Source organism: Sceloporus occidentalis, unplaced genomic scaffold, assembly GCF_023333645.1.
Source record: "Sceloporus occidentalis isolate IW3139 unplaced genomic scaffold, rSceOcc1.0.p SCAF_4, whole genome shotgun sequence".
In the NCBI taxonomy this organism is placed as follows: Eukaryota; Metazoa; Chordata; class Lepidosauria; order Squamata; family Phrynosomatidae; genus Sceloporus; species Sceloporus occidentalis.
The window spans coordinates 24105264-24128246 of record NW_028316984.1 but is presented as its reverse complement, the minus strand read 5'-3'; the positions used below and the strand labels follow the sequence as shown (position 1 = coordinate 24128246).

The following is a 22983-nucleotide window of genomic DNA, read 5'->3' as shown; positions in this document are numbered from 1 at the left end:
ACTGTTGGCTGTGTACCAGTTCCACTGTCTTGGCTCCTCTGAAAGAATCCTGGGAATTATGTTGAGACTGTTGAGTGTCATTGGTTAAATCAATAATATAGATACAACCCAGATGCCATCCAAAGACTTCTGCATTTCCACATTCACAATTAGATTTGTGGACCCACTAGAGCAGATGTATGGTTGCTGAAGATGCCACACTGTAGGGATATAACTTGCAGAACACCATTTCAGGGTAGTGGTTTCTTACATTACATGAGCATTTCCCACCAACATAATGAAGAAACCTTTCCCCCTTAAATGCTGCTTTCTGTAATCATTTTCCAAATGGGGTATTATTTTTAACATTGTTAGTAAAAATGCTTGGATGAATGCAGAATTCAAAAAGATTACATTTCAGTCTTCATACTCTACTCCTAATACCTTATCACATGGGGGAAATTAGGGGCTTAAACAGCAATTATCCTGTGCAAAACACGCTATCGCAATTATGTTTTTCACATAGGCAATAAACAGCAACAAATCATTTTTGGGATTTCTCCATGAATGATTTGTTGCTGTTTATTGCCTGTTTAATAGCAATGTCATGTGAATAACATGTTTTGGATGGGATAATCAATGTTTAAACCCCCGATTTTGCCCGATTTCCCACGTGTGATAAAGCCCATAGAGCCTAAAGTTTGTTTTTTTAAAAAATCTAGCCCCTCTCCGCCCATGCCATTCCCTTTTATTTGGAAAATCAGCTGCATGGATATCTTTGGTAGGTGCTTTGGTAAGAAATTTGGAGAGCAGGAATGCTTACTCTTTCATATGCATAGTAAAGAGTATGGTTGGGAGATTGTCTATCTGAGTCCAAATTAGAACCTAACTCAATGTTACACTGAATGTAAGGCGGTCACCCAAATGGTTAGTCCCTCACCCCACGTGTGGTACCCCACATGTGTTGCAACTTAGGTTTGTTGATCATGATATATCCATTTTCCCTGCTCCCAGCCAATAACAGGCAATGCAGTGGAGCCAGTGAAGACATATGCAAGGTAGTACAAAGGCACACACTACCAATACCTTCAGTTGGGGTGTATAACAAGATGGTGAAAGGGGGAGTATTCCTGTTCAGGGTGACAGGTAGCAATACCTTCTTCTCAGATACTCCATTCTATCTCTGGTTTCTGCCTTCCCCCCACAACATTCCTGTACCTCCAGAAATTCACACTCATACTATAGCCAATGGACTTTTTCAGTCCTCACCAGACTGTCTTTGTTTTCTTTCATTATTTCGTTGGTATTTCTGCATAACATAGGTTTCCCTTGAGCATGCTGATATCCCTTGTTATGTCAAAGTGGCCCTTCTGGCTATAATCCACCCTGCATGCACCATTAGAGTTCACTGTTAGAGCAATGGTGAGAGTAGGGCGAAACGAAATGTGTGGTAGATGTTTTCTGTGGCACCTACACATGAGAGCTAGCTTGACGTTTGGATCTTCCATATACTCTTTAAAAAAAACAGTTGTCTCAATGTGTCCTTATTTTCTAGAGTAGATAAGTGTAGTACAGTACAACCGCAGTATCTGTGGGATTGGTAGTCCCCCAACATGATTTTATGATGGGCTTCTGGAAGAAGTTGATCGTAGAGTTGTGCTAGAGGATGTAGAGGTGTTTTCTCTAGGAATGTCTAGTTCCTCCAGCATGAATCTATGGGCACCTTCCAGAAAAAGTAATTTATTCAATAGTGTTCACATTATCTGTGGTTTCATGTTTCCATGGTAAGTCTGAGAACGTATCCCCCACAGATACAAGGGTCATACTGTAGATAACTTTCAATGTTGTTGCTGTGTGCCTTCACGATGTTTTCAGCTTATGGTGACCCTAAGGCTACCATGGGGTTTTCTTGGCATGTTTCTTTGGGGGTGTATGTTTGCTATTACTATCCTCTGAGGCTGAGTGTAGTATATGTATATGACTTGCTCAAAGTCACCCAATGGGTTTCCATAAATTTTAGTCTTTTTAAAACACACACATAAGACTCTCAGCCTTATGTAATATTAGGACATTTCAGTTTCCTGTTTCTGGAATTCTTTATGTCTGAGAATATAAAATTCAGCTTTGTTTTTGTAAACTAAAATGAGTTACACAGATATTATTTATTTCAAGGATCCTCACTTTCTCTTCCGAACTCAATGCTGTATTTCTGTGTTTTTGTTTTCTAGCTTCAAAACTAATATGAAGCAATTTATTAAAATGTCCAATTGCTTTTAATGCCACTGTGGGATGTTTTTATAACTGACTTAGTACTGTAATCTACAATTGGAATTGTAAAGATTGTGGATAAGCACCTTCTGTGCCTGAAAGATTTGGGAAACGTATGGGGCATGCAGACAGCTGGTGTGGGAGGATCACTCCAGGAATGCTGTTTTGCAGGATATCTAATTTTTGCAAGGAGATGTTATAAATATCATGGTGGTTTATAAAAATGATTGAACATTATGTTGACACTCTTGCATAGATCAAGAGCCTAATGTGATGCTTGCTTCTAGAAGTAGTGTGTGTCCTTAATTTTTGCTTCTCTCAGGTGCCTTTGAAATTGCTCCATTGAAAAATGAACCTAAGGAGATAACAGGCATGAATTGTTGACATGTTTCAGGCCAGATGTTTCTAAGAGCAATACGCAGACAAACCAAATTTGAATCCAGTAGAATCCAAAGAAAAGAAGGCAATTTAGGCACAGGTCCCCAAGAGGCAGAGTTGTGTTTGGCTTCGAACCATTTGAGTAGTACTGGAGGGCAAGTAAGGCCCATTCTAGATGGGCCTTTGCCCCACCCCCAGTACGTACTAGGGGTTGTCCGAGGACGCAGCGTCCAATCAGGCCTCACCCCTAGTATGTACTGGGGACGTCAAAATGGCGGCACCCTATACAGATGGGTGCCGCCATTTTGATGTGACGGACGCTTAGCGCCCACACGTCGCGACATGGATGTGATGCCTCAAGTGCGCCATTGGCGCCTTGTGGCATCACAACTGTGCTGCAAGAAGAAGCCGCTTTTTGCAAGTTCTTTTTGCTGCACAGGGGAGTCACACGGTTTATCCGCTCTGGCTCCCTCATGCAGCAAACACGGGCGCTGGCAAAGCGCCCTTTTTGGGCGCTCTGTAAAGTGCCTAAGTTAGGTTAGAGTGGTCCAAAATGCTAGACCAAAGATCAAAGTCTGTGCCTACTCAGGCACAAAGGGTCCATCACAGCAGGAGCCAGAAGGTCCAGGAAGGGCAGAGAAGGCTAAACCCTTTATGAAACTTATTATGCATGAGCCAGCCAGGCTCTAGCAGAAATGACAAAAAGCACAGCATTAATTTTCATTAAAAACAAACATTGAAGTTTATCGCAAAAGCCCTAAAACGGGCCCGTTGCGTTCTAAAACGTGTGTGTGCAGGGGCGCGTATGGAACAGGATGGGACTAAGGATGGCATTTTACTGCATGCTGGAATGCTGCCGCTGCCGCCAGGTGTTCCAATCACATCCTCCCTCCATTCCAGAGGGTGAGATTTCTGAGAATGCTTTAGAACAGTTCTCAGAAATGGTGCCCTCTGGAATGGAGGGAGGACGCGATTGGAATGCCCAATGGCAGCGGAGGCGTTCCAGCGTGCAGTAAAATGCCATCCTTAGCTCCATCCCGTTCCATGCGTGCCCCCGTTTTAGGACGCAAGGGGCCCGTTTTAGGGTCCGTGCGATAAACTTCATTAACAAATGAGATTATCAATCAGAATAACAATACAGAAAGTCTAAAAACCTATAAATACTAAAACTATAAAACCTCTGTCAATTATATAGACAATTCAATATAAACTTGTATGAAGAAAAGTTAATAATTAATCGGATGAAGAACAATGAATAACTAATAAAGAGGTTTTGCTTTTTGGATGGTTGAAACTGTAATGCAGAATCAATGGCTATGGAAGGTGGACTGCAATAGCTTTATTCTTAGAGTAAAGGAATGGTTTGGTGATCTAAATGTGAAGGGCATTTGTAGGTAGGTTAGAAGAATTAACTTCTGCTGTTATTTCCCTTGCATTTCAATGCTGGAATTTGATGGGCAGAGCTTCTGAAATGATTTTAAATGTTTTGAAGTTAGACTGAGCTTTAAAAATTATTTAAATTTGATATAATGCAGAATGTATCCTGCCAGTTTAGAAGAAAACGATTCTGTAAAGGACTACTTGACAGGCTGAAATTTCCAGTTTATAAATAGTAGGATCCCAGTTAGCAACCTGGGGGGTTGCCTTTTGGTCCTGAAATATGGAGTTCCTTTTTCTTAAACTGATCTAGGTCATTATTATGAAGGTGTAGATGAACTCTAACATAGATTTCATTTTGGATTTTGGGGCAGTTTCTAATTTAAGTTGATTAAGAGTGTTCAAAACTGCTGATAATGGCATGAAGGATCAATGCTCCATGACATGATGTTTATCACATCCCTCCATTTGCTGAGTTTATAAAGGGAGGGTCAGTTTGAGTAGCAGGCTTTTTTTTTACTTCAGCTTTGCTTCAGTAAACTCAAGAGTCTTCTTAAGACAATAAATCAAAGTGGATTTGTGTTGGTGAAGGACTTAGTAAGCTGCGATTTCTATTGCTATACTAGTCAGTTTTAGATTTGGTATTATAGAAGGTATTGAAGAGCTCCTTGTTCTTTCTTTACCTTCAATTTATGGCTTTTAATTTTGCACCTTACCTGCTCATTACAGTCTCAACTGAAGGCTAGAGCCAGTAAGTAGTAAAAGATATTTCCAGCAACCTTCCTGGCTCAAGGCTGAGGCTTTAAAAAACTGAGCTTCCAGAGCTCCACTGCAGGAGCTTTGTCCAATTTTATTGATTGATTGATTTATTAACTTCATTTATATGGCACCTTTTCCCCAGAGGGGGACCTAACACAGCTTCCAGAAACAACAAATTAAAAACATGTACAATATTTTTAAAATTAAAAATCTCCACATTAAACACTATAAAATCTTTTAAAAGCCATACAAAAGTTACAAACAAATAAAACACACATACTGTATTAATAAAAAACCATCTCTGCTTGACCATTAAAAGCCTGCTTAAACAAAAATATATTTGCCTATTGGTGAAAGGAAAGCAGAGAGGAGGCCAGCCTAGCCTTTTGCAGAAGGGTGTTCCAGAGGTTGGGAACAGCCACTGAGAAAGTTCTCTCTTCTGTCTGTACCATGTGAATTTGTGATGGTGGTGGGACCAAGAGAAGCCTTCTCCTGACGTAGCATTCCTGCAGGTTTGTATGGCAGGATACAATTTCAGTGGTGTCCCTATTCAGGTGCAGGGAGTTTGGACTTCATCAGGTGACACCCAAAAGAGGGGTGACATCTGGTCAGTTACTTCCACTTCTCAAGAGGAGACTGCTGTGGTGGCAGCGAAGGAGGAGGCCAAGTGTGACTCTCTCAACTTTGCCATGGTGATGGAGGTCTCCTCAAGAGGAGGCCTCTGCTGTCACAGTGAAGGAGGAAGCCAAGCACGACTCTCCCAGCTTTGTGGCAATGGTCTCCTCAGGAGGAGGCCGCTGCCACCGTGGCAAAGGAGAAAGGGTGAGTATGCTCTTTTGACTACTGCCACTTTCCCTGGCAGGCTCCTCGCACCAGGTAACACCGGGGTGGCGATGCCGCAATACAGACTTTCAGATAGTTTGGATCTAAGCCATCCAAAATCCTTTAACAGGAGGAGGGCCTTTGCTCCTGAAGAGACCTTCCTTGTAGGCTAACATTCCTCTAAGTAGCCACCACCAACTTTATCTCTGCCTTTAAACACTCATGGTCTCTTGGACTTGGAGAGGGCCCTTCCTCTTCCTCTGACATGGTGAAAGAGCTCTTCCTTGTAGTTAAGTTCTCAGACCCTTTCCTGGAGGGCCCAGGGTCAGCTTTCTGGTCAATGAGGCTCATGTTCATCCTTGGAGGAGGATTTCTCCTGTTGGCTCATGACAGTTGTATGACAGGATTTCCAGTCACTGCTACTGCCACCAGGTCCCTATCCTGCAATCTCAGGGAGCAGATCACAAGATTCCAGTGTGATCCACTGTCTAAGTACACTGTCACTTTTCTATCCTGTGATTGGGAGTAGGCATGCCACATCCATGCAAGGTCTCCCTCTGTCTTCTCCATCAAAACCCATAGTTCTTTCTCTTCCAAGGGCCCCTACTGTCTCCCCCCCCCCCCCCCGCCCCGAATGGAAGGAAGAATAAATCATGTGGAAAAGTTGATCTCCATGTGGGGTGCAGGGGTACTTTCATTCTTTTTGAGTAGACATTTCCCCAAAGACTAAAATGTCTCCATAGCCCAGGAAATAAAAATAAATGACTGTTCTATATTTGACTAACTTGATGAAGAAACTTCTTTTAAAAAAAATCTCTGGGTGCATGCTTTTGAGGATCAAAGGGCTCATTCACAGCAGTTTAGAAGTGATTCCTCTCTCCCCCCGTAATGATAGATGATGATGAATGGTGTAACAACAGCATGACTCAGTTTTTTAAAATAAATTACATCCATATGGTTGGCCTGTTTGGAAAAGCAATCTAGAAATAATATAGGTGGGAACATATGCTTCCTCCTCCTCCTCAATATCTTTTCTCAAGGCAAGAGGGCAGTTTGCATACTTTATGGGTGTTATTTTTTTAGCATGAATACTCAAAATCGGAAAGTACAAGGAGAAAGATGGATTATTTCCAGTATACTGTACTTTTATTATCTTAACATCTGGGTTCTTAAGCTATGAATGAATTTGAAGCTGTAAATTTCCAGGCTAATTTATGATAGAAGATACAATGTCATATTGCCTCAGATAAAACAATAACATAAAGAAAGGGAAATAGTAGTCCACAAGGTTTGGAAGAATAACATTTTAAAAGACGATAAACACGATCATTCCCCCTAATCCAGGCGGTGAGTGCTGACAAAAAGGAAGCTGAAATGGGAAAGCTGAGAAATGAGAGAGACATAGCAGCATGTTGAAAGTTGAGGTTTGCAGAAATGCCATTTTGAAAATGAAAAAATGGCAGAGAAACTCACATAACAGCCCAAGATAAACTGTGTATGCTTATTACTCACGGAATATTGAGGCTCAGGTTGGATCCACACTAGGAAAAATAGCCTTTTGACATGTGTGTCCTACACTAAAATCAGCATCAGGATGGAATTGGGGGAGTAGGATGACTAAGAGTGGTAGATGGATGGTTACCTAAGTCAAACAGACATGGTCTCACCATTTTTTAAATGTTCATTTCCAGATGTGGTATGTGTATTACATTTATTTGAATATTTATTATTTTATTAAATTTCATTACATGATCAGATGAGGGAAGGAAGAGGGAGTGTGCCCGTGCTCCCCCAATCCGTCAGAAAAATCTTTCACTGGGACAGGAAGGGTGTAAGACGATCAGATAGTGAGAGGGAGGAGGGAATATACACACACTCCCCTGATTGGGCAGACTCTTTCGCTGGCTTGGAAAAAGTGTAAGGGGATTGGATTATGTTTGTGTTCATCCGTGTTTATGACCAATGGTGAGGGGACAGATTGGCCCTGCATGCCCCTGGTAATTTCACTGGATCCACCAAAGCCATGAACATAGAAGCAGCCACCAGCAGCCACTTCTCACTTCCTCCTCCTGCCATCACCATCCCACCTGCAACTCCAGCTCTCTCCTTGACCCATCCCCGTTTTGCTCCCTCTGTCTGTCCTGGAGACCAGCACACCCTGTGCCTTCCAAGCCATGTGTATATGTGTTTGTGAGAGAGACATTTAAAATTCCCTTGCTCACTCATGGTCGCTTGCTGGGCCACAAAGGACTGTGTGTCTGTAAGGGATTGGACAGGGGAGCCATCCAATAGCAATAGCAATAGCAAGTACATTTCCTACTGCTTATCAGTGAATTTAGCACACTCTAAGCGGTTTATAATGTATAAGCCATTTGCCCCCAACAAACTGGGTACTCATTTTACTGACCTAAGGAAGGATGGAAGACTGAGTGGACCTTGGGGCTTTGCCTGGGATCAAACCTTGTGGCTGCAGTACTGGCATTTAACCACTGTGCTGCCAGGGCTCCCTATAAATAAACCAATAGCCTATCTTGCACTTTGCATATCCAGTGAGAATGCAAGGCGCAAGATAAGCTACTGGTTTATTTAAATTACATTGACATATGCACATGCACATACATTCTGGGAAGAGAAAAAAAAGCCGTAATGATTGTGTGCCCTGAAATACTTGGATTCAGACATGGGAAGGAACACTCTTTTATACTGATCTGAATCTGGATGCTGGAAATGTATGACTACCAATGGAATTTCAGACCTCATTATTTATGACTCATTGTGGCACTAACAGGATGAAATCAGGGCAGAATACTGCAGACTGGTGATGAATTATTTTACTGGTGTGGATTTAGCCAGAGTTGGAAAAGAAAACCAACAAATTTTTGTGGAAATCAGACTTTGAGTATCCTAGAGGATAGAGTGGCTGAAACAATGAACAGGATCCTTATCTTCTTACAAAAATGGAAATTCTACAATATCTTCTTATAGGTCTCACGTGTCCATTTTAGAAAAAGGGAAGACCAGACCTTGGAAAAGTTACTTTTTGGACTATAGCTCTGCAAATCCTGCCATCAGCAAGGCTAGTATTCAAATTTTGTAAATGGTATTCTCCAAAAGGCAATGTTAGAAATTCTGAGATGTACAAAACACTACAACTGCTCAGGCCAAAAGAAATGTTTGCAAATAGTCAAAGTCTTTATGAAATGTTAATCTTTTAAATTATGTACAGAAAACTCAAGCAATGGTAAAATTTGCTAGATACTAAAAACTGTTGAGGAATGGTTCAGTGGTTGTGAATCAGGCACCTCAGGGTTTCTTGAATGTTGATGTGGGGTCATGGACTCATAAATATCCCTCAGCTACATTGTACTGTTAGGTAAGGTTTAGGATTTTCAGTTTAAGAGAGAGCTACCCATGGTAAGCTGTTCTATCCAAACAGTTGTATGGTAAAATGACTGCCTCTACATGGACTATTCACCTGTTTGGCAGAACTATGTAAAATAGTAAAAATTATTGTTATGTATTGTACCATTTCAAATATTTTATTCTGTTACTAATTTTTCTCTTTGATTTATTCAGGTTGTCTAATTGTGGAATTGCAGCTATACTATATCTGTGAATGCTTGTTTGGGACCGTTGAGGATTTCAGGAACAAGAGGCACCTTAACTTTAACTTTCTTTCTTTCTTTTCCTGCCTTCTTCTTAATAATGGAACGCTACATGGCTTGCATGATTAAGAACAGGCAAAATTAAAAATATAAATTGTTAAAAATAACAATGAAAAGGATTATTATATTAAACCAGTCAATAAATAAAAATAATTTAACAGTGTATCAGAAGAAGTGAGCCAGTGTGGTATAGTGGTTTGTGTGTTGGACTAGAATCCACTGGGAGACCTAGATTTGAATCCTTACTCAGTCCTGGAAACTCACTGTGTAGTCTTGGGCAGGTCAGACCCCGTCAGCTTCACAGGAAGGCAAGTTCTCATTGAACAGAACTTGCATGGAGTAGTGTTCAGGTCACCATTAGTTGAAAATGACTTCAAGGCACACCCCCCCCCCCCCCCCATATCAGAGGGGACGTTGCAGCTGCAGAAAACACATTTTGGAGTGTGGAGGCTGGCTGCGTGGAACTCTCCCATCCCTATTGTAAGTTCTAATGCATATTAGGTCCAGCTTCAGTCTCTCACCATGAAAAGCCTTTTTATTATTATTCTTTTGGCACCATCTTCATGGCAAATGTGGCTCCTAAGTCAACAGGTTATTCAAATTTTGTCTTTGTTATCTTCATTATCCCTGTAGATTTTGCTTATGTTTGTGTGACTGCTTTTGTGACTAGAACACTGTTCTTGGCTCCAGTGACCTAGAGATAAATGTGCCACTGTTTTGTCCCTGTCATCAAAGTGCTGTTGTATTGAGGGCCACGTCATATTGGCAGGTTTTCAAAAGCATGACTCAAAAAGGAAGGCTTTATTGAAAGCTCCATGGTGCAAAACCTCCATACAGCCTGCTTTGTTTGTGGTCCCCGATATCCAAGAAACACATTGTGATCTTAGAGGCTGGTAAACAATCCGCTACAACAATCTAAGATGAATAATGAGTGTAAAGGGTGGGAGAAAGACTTGAAGATATTTTCTGGCTGGCAACAAATGTAGGAGGTGATTCACATTGCATGTTCATTATATAGTGAGTGTAACATCAAAGATGGTTTGCATGTGTGCATGAACTGTTGCAGATACATTACATGCAGAACTCTTACATTTCCTCAGCTGCAATGGAAATCAGTCTACCCATCCATCAGTCAGTAATGAAGGGTAGAAAGCAAATAGTGTCTATGTGTAAATCAGCCCTCAAAATGGGTGGGGAACCTGTAGCTCTACAAAGGTTGTTGGACCTGCTATCCCTACCCATCATGACCAAGGATGAATAATTATGAATGTTGTCTTTCATCAACATCTGGAAAACCACAGGTTCCACATCCCTATCTAAAAGGTAGTTGGTCTTGATGGACTAGTAAACTTCCTTATATTTGTGGCGGCCATGTGTGAGAACATGAGAAACTTTGGAGGGGTGCTATTACTTTTAAGAAAATTGGGAGCAAATGTTTCAAAAACAGGTACAGTACATGAAAAACTCTCTGCCTCTACTTTCAACTTCTTCCTTTGTTCATATCAGGTTGCCAGTCTTTCCCCTCTCCTTTCAGCATGGAAATTTGTACACATTTTCCATATACTGTATATTTTCTATGTTGTTTACTTTTATTTATATTGGTTTCTTCATGTATGCATTTTTGTTGTATTTCCCCATTGCTCTTAGACGAATGGGGCAGAACAGCTCCAGCCTTTTTTGGATGAAAGGGATTACTTGGAACCATCACAAATTAGGCTCAGACCTGGTTTTGAGGCAGAAATAGCTTTTGTTGCCTTGATGGAATGGTAACCGGACCTTATCTTGAAATCAGAGTGTTCTTGTCTAGTCTGCTGGAACTCCCAGTGGTGTTCCATACCATCAGTTTGGGTAGCCTTTTGAGTAACTTGATTTACATAGGTCTTGATCCACTGTTTAATTGGGGCTGTTAGCTGGGCCTGCTTGGCTGAACATTCCCAGATCGTGCTGAAGAATGTTATTCAGCCTCTTGGTTAGTCTTGTGGTCCCACAAGGTTGCTCTGTCCTCCATACTTTCTGACATCTATGTGACTTTGATATGGTAAGTCAACTGGAAGTTTGGGATTGGGTCTCACCATTTTGCTGATGGTACCCAGCTCTTATTTCTTTTTCTCAATGGATAGCAAGGAGGCTGTGGAAATTCTGAATTGTGTCTGGGTACGGTGATGGATTCAATGTGGTTGAAGAAATTGAGGTTCTGTCCAGATTAGAGAGAAGTATTGCTGGGCAGAAAATATAGCCTGGGACTGAGGTTATAGCCTGTTCTGCATATTGTTGAACTGTAGTTCCCAGTAGTATTGGCCAGCACAGCCAATGGTGAGGCATGTTGGGAGTTGCAGTCCAACAGCCTCTGACAGGTTGCATGATTTCCATCCTGACTTAAACTGCTGGGACCAGGATGTCTGAAAGACTGCCTTCTACCATATGAGTCTGGCTGGTATCTGGCATTTAATGTTGAAGGATCTTTTCCCTGTCATCATCTCTAGGGGCTAGATTCATTGGTGCATACGAGAGGTCTTTCTCTCTTGTGGGCATAGTGCCTCCATTGTGGAACTCTTTCCCAAAGGGAAGTCAGACTGTCTCAATCCCTGCTGAGTATGTCACTGGAGGCCAAGACACTCTTGTTCCTCATGGTCCTTAAAGTTAGTTGTAGGGTTGATTTTTGGGATGGTTTTAATCTGTCAGAGAATGTTTGGGTTTTTAATTTTAAAAAATGTTTTAATGTCTTAAAGAGTTTTTCTTTTGTGCATTGTCTTCGAAGCTTGGCAATAAACATACTTTTAATAAAGCAAAGATTGAATGAATAAAGCATATTTTTCAATTTTATTCATTTTGTTGGTTTGCATTTTAAAAATGTTTCTATGATTCAATGGATGCAAAACACACCACAGATCTTGCAAATGTACAGATTTCTGTGGCATGGCTCCCTTAGTCTCACAAAGAGACTGAAATGTTTTCTACCCCTATTTAAAACTATACTTCTATTTCTGTCAGAAGATTATATGCTAGTTGGAAAAAAACAACAACCCCAGGAATCCATCAAGATAAGTGTACTTATATAGTTGCTGCTAGGTTGCTACACGTATGCTAGAATTGTGAGCCTTGGGTTCACTTTTTGCAGTTTGGACCACTGGCAGAGTGGATTGATGACTGTGTGTTAAGTCTCTCCTGATGAAATTATGCCTGGTTGGTCAGGGGATAACATCTGTTTCTCCTTCCTCCATTCTGCAAGGGTAGGCAGATAGCTCCCAAAAGAAGCTTCTGCTCACTGACTGGCTTCTTTCCTGGGGAAGAAGGGCCAGCCTTCAGCTTCCCAAAGGAGGACAGAAGGTGATCCTTCTTTCCCGGTTGTGTACAGGCAGATCCTTTGCAGACAGTCAGGAACTAGGAGTATATGAGGCTGTGCCTTGGGCTTGTCTGCCAGCTCTTGTGCACCCGGATCAAAGGTGTAATGCAGAGAAGCACTGTGTTTGCTGGCATATATGGGGGTTACATCAGTGTAAGACTTTGACAGACGTCTGGCCAATATGTGCTTAAGCCTTTTGTACAGATCACCTTGTGATCATGAAGAGTCAACTTGCTGTATATACTGTAAATGATAAAAATTGGTCCTGATTATCCCTTAATGATCCACCAAGGTAGCCTCAAAATGAAAGTTTCCACAAGAGCCGGATACTCCTGTGAGATACAGTGACAACAGGATGGGAGTGTTCCACTTCCTTCTGACAACTTAATATGAACAAACTTCCTCAGAATGGAAACAGCCTCATAATCAGACAACATGAAAACAATGCATACTCTCTGTCGTCTCCTCTGTGTTGTGATTGCTATCTAACCTTGGCTGTGATCTGAAACACAGTTTGTTCTAGTCAGACCTGCAGCTTATATGCTCTAGACATCATGGCTCAGGCATCGTATCTTTAATTAATCCTTAAAGGTTCTACATGTACCTCTACCCTTAATGCTGTGTTTCTCAGTAGACTAACCCACTCAGGGCAGAGTAGTCTTTGCAGTTAAGTTTCAGGTGTTTTTCTTTCTAAATTCAAACCATGTCAGTAGGAAGGAGCTGATAATTACCTTAATCAGAGAGGGAAGGAGTGTGTCTATTTAACCCCTCGGCCCATTCACATGGCACAGTTGTGGCACTATGCTACCTTTTTAACCATGTGCTTTGTGTATATGTGTGTGTGTGTCTGTGCGTGTGTCTCCTGGGCAGGAAACAGTTGCTGTGAGGGTTAGTGTACACCTAAACATTGAATATATGTGCTAAATGTTTTAACAATCCCTCGCTTTGGGGACACAGGAACTCTCTGCTTTCAGAATGCAGGTGTTTTTGCAGCGCAGTTCTAGTCTCATGCAATCTTCCTTTCTCTCAGTCATCCTTTCTCTCCCTCTCACCACTCTCTAATTTTTATAGGAAGGTGGTGGATAACTGCTGTGGAATAAATCCTGGCTGACTAGTTTTATAAACACAATTTTTTAGTACCTCACATCAAGTGGCTGTCTTAACAATTAATAAACAACCCCAAACAAACAGTAAAATGAGCTTGCAAGCTGGGTTTATATAAACATATATAAATATATTCATAGGGGAAAAGTCCTACAGTATCATCTCAGCATTTGCTTTCCTTCATGTGAGAACAGTTTTAGGATTTGACTTCCATTTAATTTAAAGGAAGGAGGTGAATTTAAGAGGATTCTCTAACAGCAGCCGTTGCTTATGATTGGTTGGAGCAACAAAGTTCTTTGCTAGCTAAAATGCAGTCAAAATGGATGGGCAGGGGAGGGGAAGATTGGAGAGTTCCAGTCCATGTCCCACTTCTCTACCCAGTTCTCTCTTGCTTCTTAAAGACTGTCTCATAAGCAACTGCCATTTGTTCCATAGAAATTAATGGTTTCTCCTGGTAACCAGTTAAGGCAGTTGTATTTTATGGACCTTGCTCCTCCATTTGAAAGGCTGTCACAGAGCAGTTCTGTGACTGAAGGGCTATCTGTCTGGTCAAAGACTTGTAGAAAGGTCAGGAGCCATGAGAGGGGAGAGCAAGCAGAAGGGCCTTGAAGTTGCCTACCCTTAAAGTACCTGGAAGGAAGATGTAGCAGCAGGCACATGCCTTGCCTCATCACTGCCTGCTCTAACTGGAGGGATGGATTGCATTGCTATTCAGATTATAGTAATTTCTAAATGTGCATCTATACACCCAATTGGCATGTGTCAACTGTATACAAAATATGTTCCCTTCTGTTTGTGTTCTGTTTCTATCTCTCTCACACACATACATTCTGTTATGCTCCCCAGCTTTTCAAGGAAGTACAAGTGGCCATCTAAAGCACCAGTGCAACTTCTCTATTTCTTGCTAAAATATGACAGTGGGATGCGATGAGAAACTCAATCATGAGGCCTGGGACCATGAAAACTTGCCCCAGCAACATTGCCTTGCTGGCTACACCCCCAGCTTTATGTGTTTTAAGCTTCCTTGGGTGCACCCAGTGTCTTCGTTGGAAGAGGAATCCTCGGTTAAAGTTCCCTCTTTCATGAAGATGCTCCATGTGCATACATTGCAATGAAAGTAAGGCCCTTCTTTCTGTCAGTGGATTCTGGCCCAGTCAGTGCTTGTCTACACTTGCCAGAATACTCTGGTCTGCCCCTGGAGTAGTCAGGCCCAGAATTTCCCCTGAATCCACACCTTACCTTGCGGGTTTAGCTCTTCTCCCAGTACGACAACAGGTAGTTGGTTTTCCACACAGTCCCTTTGTGCTTCTGCTGAGGTCAGGATGAGGTGCCCAGCCAAGCTATCGATGCTGGGGGCCTTGTTCTAACCTCAGAGTGACTTGGACTGTGATGGCAGCACTAGGCAATACATGGGAACTGTGAGTTAAAATGCCGCTTCTGCCATTGCTGGAAGACAGCCATACCAAAATGTGAATTATTATTATTATTATTATTATTATTATTATTATTATTATTAACCTTTATTTATAAAGCGCTGTAAATTTACACAGCGCTGTACATACAATCTTATTAATTGGACGGTTCCCTGCCCTCAGGCTTACAATCTAAAAAGACACGACACAGAAGGAGAAGGGAGTGGTGGTGGGGAAGGGGCCTGTCTAGTAAGATAATACATATAAAATACATAGCAATACAGGAAATGATTCAATAAAACAGACAACAAAAGAACATCAAATAGCAAGTGACAATTATGCAATGCCTGGGAACGCTTCTCTGAATAGGATGGTCTTCAGCTCTGTTTTGAAGCTGGTTAAGGAAGTGATGGCTCTTGCTCATGGGGGAAGAAGGTTCCAGGAGTAAGGGGCAGCGAGTGAAAAGGGGCGAATCCAGGATGGGGCAGAGGAAATCCTGGGCTGGGACAGCAGACCTTGACTACCAGAACGGAGGGTCCTAGTCGGAAGGTGAGGGGAAATAAGGTCTGATAAGTAAGGAGGGGCCAGTCCATGGAGGGCTTTAAACGTTGACAGCAGGAGCTTGTACTGGATACGGAAAGGGGGTGGGAGCCAGTGAAGGGATGCCAACACAGGAGAGATGTGGGCGGATGTGATAATGCGTGCAGCTGAATGCTGGACAGAAATTAAAGGACGGAGGTGAGAGAGAGGAAGCCCAGCCAGGAGGATGTTGCAGTAATCGAGTTGTGAGATCACTAGGGCATGGACCAGGATCTTGGCAGTAGAGGCAGAGAGATATGGTTGGATTTTGGCAATATTGTATAAAAAGAATCTACAAGCCTTGGCTGTGGTCTGGATCTGGGGGATACATGACAGAGAAGAATCAAAGATAAAACCAAGACTGCGGGCTTGCTGGACTGGTTGAATAGAAATGTTGTCCACAGAGACAGAAAAGGAGTGTTGAAGGGTGGGCTTAGGAGGAAAGACAAGAAGCTCCGTCTTGGACATGCTGAGCTTCAAACGCCGATGGCACATCCACTGTGAGACAGCTGTGAGACATGATGAAACTTGCTGTTCAAGCCTTGGAGAAAGATTGGGGGTGGAAAGATACAACTGGGTGTCATCGGCATACAGATGGTAGGAAAAACCAAAAGAGCTGATGAGTTTACCTAAGGACAGTGTGTAGAGAGAAAACAGAAGGGGACCCAGAACAGAGCCCTGGGGAACTCCAACAGATAAGGGAACAGGAGAAGAAGTCTGACCGCCTGCAACTACTGCAAAAGATCGGCCAGACAAGTAAGATCTAAACCAGTCGAGAACAGAGTCTGAGAACCCAAGGTCAGAAAGTATATCCACTAGAAGACAGTGATCAACGGTGTCAAAGGCTGCAGACAGATCAAGAAGGATGAGAACAGAGTAAAGGCCATTAGCCTTGGCCTGTAAAAGGTCATTTGAGATCTTAGTGAGAGCTGTCTCTGTGGAATGCCTTGGGTGGAAACCAGACTGAAAGGGATCGAGGATGGAGTTGGCTTCAAGAAACTCAAGACATCGAGAATAAACAACCCGTTCCAAAACCTTAGAAAGAAAGGGGAGAAGAGAAATTGGACGATAGCTAGACAGAGAGGAGGGGTCAAGAGAAGGTTTTTTTTAAAATGCGGGTTAGAAGAAGGAAGCCCCAGATTGGATGTAGGTGTTGTGAAGACAATCCAGATCTGATTGGGGGTTTTGGCCCTACATTATGTAGGCAGTATGCAGTGAACTCAGTGGGAACTTGGGAACAAAGTCTGTGTGTATTGGTGGCTAGACAACTTGTGCCCCTTTTGTTTGCTTGTAAGGCATGAAGGGATTTTCCTAAACCTTCTACCTAATGAGTTTGAGGAATGGGATGAAATATATTTGGGAACATTGTTGAACATATTGTGATACATCCAAGTTCTGAAGCAAATGTATATTTTAGTGAGGGTCAAATTCAGTTTCAGGTAAGTTCTTGGAAGGCTACATTGCTGTGCTGGGCAGGGCCAAGGCAAGCGTTTGGGCCAGAAATGCCAGACTATTTGACATTAATGTTCTTATGGTCAATAACTAAGCCTAAGGAGAGGCATTTCAACCTTTTAGAATATGAGGAAAAGCCACACAGAAGCTTGGAAACTATGAAAAAAATGGTGTCTTGGTAAAGGGACATGGCCATCTAAGCAGCCCTAGAGTGCCAGAGTGGGATCCCATAAGAGGGCCACATTTGCACCCAGAACCTGGTGCTCCTCATCCCAAATTTGTAGTAATGAGCTTGAAGAACAACAAGGCTGTTGAGACTATTAAAATGAAGATGCATACCTATCATAAACATTTGGGCTAAAAAGATCCAGTGGCTCACTTTGGAATTAACAGGGATTTCCATCTGGGTCAAATAGTAGTTCCATTGAGCACTATTTTCATGAAGAATCTGGGGTACTGGGGAAAAGTACTGTATTAAACTATCTTTCATGGCCTTGATCCTAACTGGGATTTATGAAATTGCTTTTTACATAGCTATAGTTAGTTAAATGCAAATCTAGTTTGCCCTGTTTTATGTTCACTTTCCTGATATTTGGTTTCTTTACTTTTTAATTTTATGTTGTCATTGAGCAGGTGCCATTCTGATTTTAAGATTACAAGCACTGTGCTCACAGAATAACAGAGTTATTGCTGATTTATTTTCTGAGCTTGCCAACAAGAGAAGATGACAAGAGCCATTCATTTCTGTATTATGTGTCAGGGATGATGGGAGTTGTTGCTCTTCACCTCTGGCTCGAACTCACCACCTTGTTACGCACCGGCGCTGACCAGTTTTGGCCAGTGGTTAAAGCTTTGCTCTAAAGCAGCAGAGTTACAGAGAATAGGCTGAAGACCCTGACAAACTCTCCAAGCCTTCTCACTCTCTTGCTTCCACAGAAGTCTTCCCACTTCTTCAGGATCCAGCTGGCTCTTGTATCTTCACCCAAGACACCAGACAACTCAGTAGTCTTATATAAAAGATTTACTTTATTCTACTATATACAGCTCCAAACTATCCAACACAACAATACTCCTCACTACTCCAATACTACCCAACTACTACCCACAAAACACATTGGGATTCATAGTCATTAATATAGTCCTTGGATCATACCACCCACTCCTGTCAGTTTCCACCCAGTGGGCGTGTACATCCACTCTCATTGGTTCTCTTGTTTCTACCCAGAATTAATGATTTCATCATCTCAGCCTTGACCACTTAACAATTCTCAGGTGTGTTCAATTATCCACTTTGCATTTCTGTCCTTGGCATTTAGGACTTGCTAATTGCATTACCTTCTACACCTGTGTGGCTCCTAATTGCTTCTGCTGAGTCACCCTGACTCTCACATACATGTTTTATTTCATTCACTGTATATCCCATGTTGCATTTTCCTTAACATTATGTTGAAATGTAATATCTATCCCGTCATACTGACTATCATCCTGATCCTTAAGCAGTCACTTGGGAGTACCTAGGATTTCATTCCAACTTAACAACTTGGCACTCTGTGTGTGGTGAATCCTACAGAGTTGCTCTAAATCAAGCTGGATTTTGTCACATTTGGCATATATTGTATAATTATGTTCTGCCTATGAATGAATTACATCTGAAGTTGCCCTTTAAGTGCTATGTAATTGTGACACATGGTTCATCCAAGGGGGGAAAAAGGGATGTCCACACACACTGATCACTAAACTGTAAAATCTAAAAACCCAAACCACCAAAGAATGTGTATAACATGGTAGCAATGTGCAAGATGATCTTTTGACAGAGGCTGGTGGGAAGGAATACAAAGAGTTGTTTAAAAAAGAGTTCATTCACATCATCTTTCTTATATTATTGCTCTATGAGAATGAATGAACTTGCTTTCTGGAGTGTAAATCATCACTCCCAATCCTGTGATGAATGACCACAGTGCTATCTATATTATAAATAGAGCTGGGAAAAAGTTGCTTTTGGGTTTTGCTGGGAACATGGGTGATGCTGGGAGCTGTAGTCCAAAATAATCACTTTACTAAGCTATGTGGTTTATCATCTGAGGTCGTGCTCAGTTAAGTAGAGGGAGAGGATTATTATGTCATTCTTTGGTATGTAGATGTGGGTGAGGTTCTGAATTCAGTAGTGGGAATTCATTGATGGTGAACAATCTCCTTACAAGGTTAGCCAAAAGAAGTCAGAGTTTCTGGGAACAAATACCAGAACTGAGCAAAGGAGTAGAAAAGGGTGACCTTTTGAAGGCTGTATTTAAAAAAAGCTCCAGTGAGATACTCACCAAACAATATGTACTGACTGTGAACCATTTTTAAAATGAAGTACTTTACCTGCTACTGAAAACAAAGGTTTAAGAAAGAGTTGAGAACTGGTTTAAGTTAAATAAGCAGTTGAGGGTGCCTCTAAATGTATTTATCAAGCTTTTTAATTCTATCATAAGCTATTCCAATTCAAGTATTGGTTAAAAATATTCAGGAGCTGGATAATATTTGTCAAATATAATAGGGGAGGACTATGCAAATGTTATGAAAAAGCCTGCAGATGTCAGCTGGTAAGGGATGACTTGGTTTATAGAGAAACAGCTGTATATGGAAACCCTTTTTGGAAGGAAATTGTCTTTATTAATAAGGCAGGAAGTCTGTCTCAGTCACTGTTTTGAATAGATTTGATTGGGCCTATTGCCTTATTGGTCAAGACAATTCATCAGTTTATATCAGTTGCTTTGAAATGCATTCAAAACATGTTGGGAATAAAAGATACACTATCTTGTATTCTGTAGGGGTAGTAGCAGCAAAGTAGCTTTTCCGATAGAACTTTTGCAGCTATTATGACCTCTTTTAGATCTTAGCTTAGTTTACCTTGAATTACTATTTTCCTAGAGGCTATTTGAACTGGACAGATGAGAGAGCAACAATCTGAGTTGGGAGCTTGCTGGAAAATGCTGCTAAGGGATTTCTGGCTGGAAAGGAGAATCAGTCTTTGGAGGCTAGAAGGTATGTGGTTACTTTATGGGACTGATGCGTGTTTGGCAATAGGCTTGTCAGCATGAGAGCTTCCTTGATTCCCATCTGCATTTGTAAATAAAAATATTTGTTATGTAAGGCACCATAAGTCTCCAATCCTCTTTCTTCACCAGGAAACACTTTGTCAGGAAAGTGGGTATACACAAGAAAACACAAATCATGCACACATAAAGTGTGCAGTTTCACATTGGCAACTGGATGGTATCCTCAACTGAACATGGGGCAGTAGTCTAGTTCAATGGGGGGGGGGGGGAGCCAACATATTTCCAATACCTCATTACCACTCCCTGCCTCCAGCATTCCCTTTTGAGTAAGGATAAAACAATATTAGAAAATATTTGAAAAAAAATCAAAAAGCATGTTTCTTTATATTGAGAAAGCCTGATGAGAAAAATTCTGGATGAGTGACAATCTTCCTAGTTCATGGCTCATTCTGCACAAAATTTACAATTTTTGTGTGTGCTGAAAAAGCATTTCTATAAAGGAAGTAGCATTTTTGGTGTTGAAAAATAATATTTCTGCACAGGCATATGTTTCTCAGCTCCCATTTTGAAACTGAGACTTCCATCTTGGAGAGATTCTCCTCATGTGGGATTGTAGCTATGACACTTCTATTTCAGTTGCTTGCAGTGAACCATATGCAGTTCTGAGCAGGTATGTTGATCAAGGGAGTAATTAATGCTTCTTTTCAATATCTAGAGCTGAATCAGACGTCTCACTGAACATGCTTGCTTATTCCTTTGGGAGTCTAGGCAAATTCTGTCTGAACAATGATGATATAACTAAAAGTATTAGAAGTGTTCGTGCTTTTGATTAATCAGCAGGTTTTTATTTAAACTTTGGAGCACATTTCTTTGATTTCAACATTTATTTACAAGCAACAATTTCCAGAGTGGAAGCTGTGTTAGTTACTTGCAGGAATGCAGGCGGGTATTATCATACCAAAGGAACTCCAAATTTGCCCCTGATGCTGCTGGTCAAGTGCAGCCCAGCTTCAGCCCAGCTCCTAAGCACTGCTTTCAAAGCTGGAAAGCTCCCATCTTTGAAAAATGACCACTGAAGCACATATGGAAGCCGGGCTGCATCTGCGCTGCACTCAGGTGGTGGCATTGATGGTGAATTTGGAGTTCCTTTGGTGTGATAATACTTGGGAGTGTCCTGGAAAAGGATTCAAACCAGGAAAAGTAAGCCGTTTTTTTTTAGCTGTGCGAAAAACTCTTTAGTGTAAGTTTTGTGGACTTCTAAAAAGAGGTTCTAAAATTCTTTGTGGTTGGTTTTATTTACAAGGGCATCCAAGGATTTGTGTTTGATCATGAAGGGAAGTGAGTTGAGTGTAGGAATGGGTGATCAGTCTCTTTCCAATTTCAATCCATTTCTAGTCCATAAAAAAAGAAGAAGGGAGGGAGAGAAAAAAAGAAATATGGCAGTATCTTTAAGACTGTTTTTTAGCATGCACCTTCGTGGATATAAACCCACTTCTTCAGATGCAAAGATATAGTTCTGTTAAGTCTGGAAAGTCAGTATGCAAAGTGATCTTGTAGCACATTTGATACAAAGAAAGAAGAAGTTAATACAGTTGACCCTCCTTATATTCCCAAAAAAAAAAAAAAAAAAAAAAAAAAAAAAAAAAAAGAAAAGAAAAAAAGGATAAATTTCAAAAAGCTGTTTGGTATAAGGAACATCATTTTGCTATGCCATTATATTTAATGAGACTTGAGCATCCATGGATTTTGTTATCCACAGTGGATCCTGGAACCAAACCCCAGTGGATTACAAGGTCCCACTTTAGCATGGGTTTCCATAGACTTCAGCCTGCTTTCTCAGGTGCATGCAGAAGCACAAAGGATGCCATATGTTCACTCAAGAGAACAGCTATGGTTGTTTCCCAAAAATTTGCAATGACAGTAGCTGCTGAAATTGGATAGACTGCTTCTTAAATGAAGAATAAAGGGAGTACAAAAGATAATTTATATTCCAACATTTCTGGGTAGTACCTGGCGGAATGGAAAACTGTCCAGACCCAGAGCATATCTTGCACCTGTGTTTACAATCTAAAAACACAGCAGAAGTTTGGTCTGCATGTCTGTGATGTCTGTGTTTTCATAGCAGACAAGTATAATTTATAGCCGTGGGAACAGATTATCCTCCAGGTGCTCTGGGAGATAAACCTGAGAAAGGTTGTTGTACCAGAAGATACAGTGCTGCCATCTGGATACAGGGACTCTTCCTGTGTATTCCCAGAACATGATGTTACTACTCGGTTGCTTTGTTGCATTGAGCAAAGAAGGCACACCTCTATTTCAGCTGGATTATTGCTGGAGGACATTTGGATCTCCAGATGTTGTCAGACTCCAGTTCCCATCAGCCCCAACCAACCTACAGAGAGTTGGGGAGTAATGGAAGAACAATTTGATAACATCTGGTGGGATAAAGCCTGTTCTTAGCCCTTTGACTCTGTTACTTGATGGTGGATAGTTTTAATAATGGATACTAATGATTCACTAGAATAGTGTTTATTGGAAGGTCACTGGGTAACATACTTGAAGCTACCCATGCCTGTGTAGCTTGGTCAGGGTCAGGGGGAGAATATGACAGAGAGAGAGGGAGAGGGAGATACTGTTGTTGTTGTGCTGGAACTGATGTTGTACTAAGGCAGGGATGGCACAAAACATTTTACTGTTAGAAGCAAATTCCACCCATTGAAGTAAACCAGAATGGAAACAGACATTTCAGATCTGATGAAAGGACAGCAGTGTCTTCTGCTGGACTGGAAGGCAACAGGACAGTT

The 22983-nt window shown here is 41.4% G+C and overlaps 1 protein-coding gene across 4 annotated transcripts in view; it reads left to right on the top strand.

The window, feature by feature from the left end:
* The window catches only part of PLCL1 (phospholipase C like 1 (inactive)), a 249477-nt gene that overhangs the window by 96563 nt on the left and 129931 nt on the right, over nucleotides 1-22983 (top strand). Inside the window, exon 1 of one of the 4 annotated variants that reach the window (XM_089519491.1) lies at nucleotides 20083-20165. The exons of the other annotated variants lie outside the window; for them this stretch is intronic. The gene's annotated coding sequence lies outside the window, so the exon portion shown is untranslated. Of the gene's footprint in view, nucleotides 1-20082; nucleotides 20166-22983 lie in introns of those variants that run through there. 4 annotated transcript variants of the gene reach the window in all.